Source organism: Cupressus sempervirens, chromosome 6 (assembly GCF_028749045.1).
Source record: "Cupressus sempervirens isolate cs-2001-9-10 chromosome 6, ASM2874904v1, whole genome shotgun sequence".
NCBI classification, from domain to species: domain Eukaryota; kingdom Viridiplantae; phylum Streptophyta; class Pinopsida; order Cupressales; family Cupressaceae; genus Cupressus; species Cupressus sempervirens.
Genome location: NC_143123.1, coordinates 25,736,952 through 25,740,855, shown reverse-complemented (window position 1 = coordinate 25,740,855; position 3,904 = coordinate 25,736,952).

Here is a 3,904-nt window from a genome sequence, read left to right as displayed (position 1 = left end):
TTGTTTGTGTGTGTCAATTTTCTAGTGATGTTCAAAGATTCATTGGTTGCTGAGATTGTGGTGAAGCCTTCCGTTGCGATCTTTGTGATCCCTATATGATGTTGTCATGTACATTCATACTTGTAATTTCTTTTTTATCTTGGCTTGAATTGAATCCTTGTTCCAAGGATCTCCGAGCGGGGTATTACAGTCTTCATGTTTTTCATTACATGAATTATCATCTCTTTCTTCAAACTTATGAACTCTCACATTTGCACTTTCCCCAACTTTGTTAGTGTTAGAATTTAAACACTTATAAGCTTTGTTTTTAGTAGAATAACCTAGGAATATGCATTCATCACTTTTTGAATCAAGATTTCCATTCCTATTATCTTTCAGTATATAGCATCTACCACCAAAGATTTTGAAATATTTAACATTGGGAGCATAGCCATACCATAGTTCAAAAGGTGTAGCATTTGTACCTTTCTTAACTTGAACTCTATTTAGGGTATAAACAATAGTACTAACTGGTTCTCTCCAATATTATTGTGACAGGTTCTTATCCATCATTAGTGTTCTTGCACATCCCATTATTGATATGTTTCTCCTTTTAGCTATCCCATTCCGAGGAGGGGTCCTTGGTGCTAACATCTGTCTTTTGATTCCTCTGTCATTGCATAATGTATTGAACTTATGTGAGATGAATTTACCACATCTGTTAGATCTCAAACACTTTGAACTCTTCTCTGTTTCTTTTTCAACTATGGGTAAATACCACTTGAATAACTGAAAAACATCAGATTTAGCTTTAAGAAACATCACAATCATCATTCTAGAATAGTCATCTACAAATGTAATGAAATATTAATCTCCACAGTAACTTTTAACACCAATTGGTCCACATAGGTTAGTGTGAACCAATTCCAAAATATCACTAGTAGTATATGTTTCAGTCTTGAAACTAGACTTAGTCATCTTTCCTAATTGACACTATTTACACATAGCATTGTCAGGCTTCTTTAGTTTAGGCAATCCTCTTACTTTTTTCATCTTGCTGATATTTACCAAATTGTCAAAGTTCACATGACATAATCTTTTGTGCCATAACTAAATATCTTCTTGTTGTGCAAACATATATGTCTCACTTGATAGGTTTGGATAGAATAAGTTACCTCTAATATTCTCACCAGTTACAATTAGCTTACCATCATCATCATGTATCTTGGCCTTTCCGTTGTGGAATTCAACTTTATAACTTGTCTTGTTTAGCTATGAAATACTCAACAAATTGTAGTTAAGTCCTTCAACCCAGTAAACATTGTCACATGTTATCTTGCTAGTCAGTTGAATAGTGCCTTAACCTTTTATAACACATGGGATATCATTACCAAATTTAACACATCCACCATTATATGGACCAATATCTTCAAATTTTTCTTTATCACCAGTCATATGATTGGAGCATCGACTATCAATTATCCATCTACCACTTTTGTCCACATAAGAAATTAATGTAGTTTTTATCATCTTCATCATAATCTTTTTTTACAGAAACCTAGCTAATGTCATCGTCATTACTCCCAGATTCATTATCAATATTTTCTTCAGGAATATAACAAGACTTCTTTACCTTTGTCATCCTTGATTCTCTTTTAGTCTTTGTCATCTCTTCTTCCTTTGTACTTGCTTTCCTTTCTTTCATCCTTATCTTCTCTGTGAGTGCATCTAGCAGAAATATGACCAACTTTGTTGCATGAAAAATAAATGATAGGTTTAATTTACCTTTTCCTCTTCCAAACCTTTTTGCAATGGGGGCTTCAAGTTCATCAATCTCATCATCATAACTATCACTTTCACTCTTCACATGTTTTCCTTTCTTCTTGCTGAGTACAAGTTATGACTTGATGAGAAGATTGAATTAATTTCTTGAATAATCATCATCAATAACAACATCATATATGCAATAATTCTCCTTTAACTTCATATTTACACACTTGTGTTCTTTTAATCAACCTTACTCTGTATGTCTCTCTACACACAAACTCGCTCATATACACACTGGCTGGGCTTGGATTGTCTTAATTAACTAGACATGGATGGACATGGAACCACATTATTGATTATGTATCTCTTTAAATAGGAAATTAATGCTTTACCATTTTCTACATCCACCATGGATCTTAGGGTTTACGGTTAGATTCAACTTGATTCAACATATCTATTCATCTTCTTGATCATTCTCTAGAAAATTCTCTTGAATCCATTTGTTAGGTATTTACCTAATCAACTCCTTGAATTTAATGATCATACTCATCAACCTTATCTTCAACACATTTTACATCTCCCAAGAAATCAACTGAGTTGGCTTGATCTTATGATCTCTTTGAATTTTGATCTCTTACTATTACTTGACAATCTTTAAATTATGATACTCGATTGACACTGAAATACTTGGTCGCTATAAATATTCTTGACTTGGCATCAACTAATTTTCTTGGTTGATGCTAATGCTTGGTCAATACTAGATTTTCTTGGCACTAATTGTATCTCGATTAACATTAGCATTACTTAAAATTCCTTAGTATTTTACTCTTTTTCTTGTCTTCACTTATCTTTCTTGACATAAACAATTACTTTTCTTTATCAAAGTCTATCTAATAAAATGTCCATTGGAACTTCCTTTTCATAACTTCAACCTTTCCTTTAGGTGCTATAGTTATGAGAAAATTCTCAAATCCTCTTCATCAATCAAATAGATGTGACATTTAGATTAGGTGGCAATATGTCTCATCCATATATTTGACATCAATGAAAAAACAACCATTTTCCAATTTTAAGTTTCCAACATAAGATATCCGAATATTTTCTTGACAACAATCATGTGGGTTTATTCCTTTGGATTAGATGACAACCTTGCAACAATTCTAATAGCATGTGCATTATCTAGCCTACTATGCACAACATATTGAATTTTACCAATCATTAATCTTTATTATGTTTCATTTACCTCAATAGTAATGTCTTCTTTTGAAAATTTCACTCTAGTCATCATAGGTTTATTGATTGGTCTTGACTCATTCATCTCAAATATTTTCAAGATTTCCTTTACATAATTAGATGCAATCACATATATGCCACTCTTTGTTTGATGAACTTTAAAAAAGTTAATCTAAACAAACATTGACATCTCAAATTTCTTACTTATTTTATTGACAAATTATTTACATAGAAAATCATTTCCTCCAAATATAATATCACACACAAATTTCAGCAATCAACATCATATTTTTAAATGCACTTTTCAAATATAGATTATTTTTCTAACTTATTCTAGTAAATCCAATTCTAATCAAATCAGAATGTAACATTTCATACCATGCTCTTGGTGCTTGCTTCAGTCCATATAATGCCTTGTTTAATTTGGAAACTAGGTTCTTTTGATTAGGTTCAACAAATCCTTTTGGTTGTTCAATATAGATTTCTTCTTCAAGTATTTCATTTAAGAATGCAAATTTAACATCCATTTGATACACTTTTAATTTCTTATAAGTAGCATATGCCAATAATGTTTTTACTCTTTCCAATATTTCCATAGGTACAAAAGTCTCACCATAGTCTATTCCTTCTTCATGGGCATAACATTTGCAAACTAGTCTTGCTTTGCTTCTCACAACTTCTCCATTTTTGTTCAACTTATTTACGAAAATCCACTTTGTTCCTATCACATTCTTATATGAAGGTCTCAGTACTAGTGTCCATGTGTTGTTCTTCTCTATCTAATTAATCTCTTCATTCATAACATTTATCCAATCCTCATCCTCAAGTGTAGCCTTAACTATTCTAGGTTTAAATTTAACAATTAAACAAGTACTATCGTTCAACTTATTTCTTGTCATTACCCCAACAATTCTCTCTCTAATGA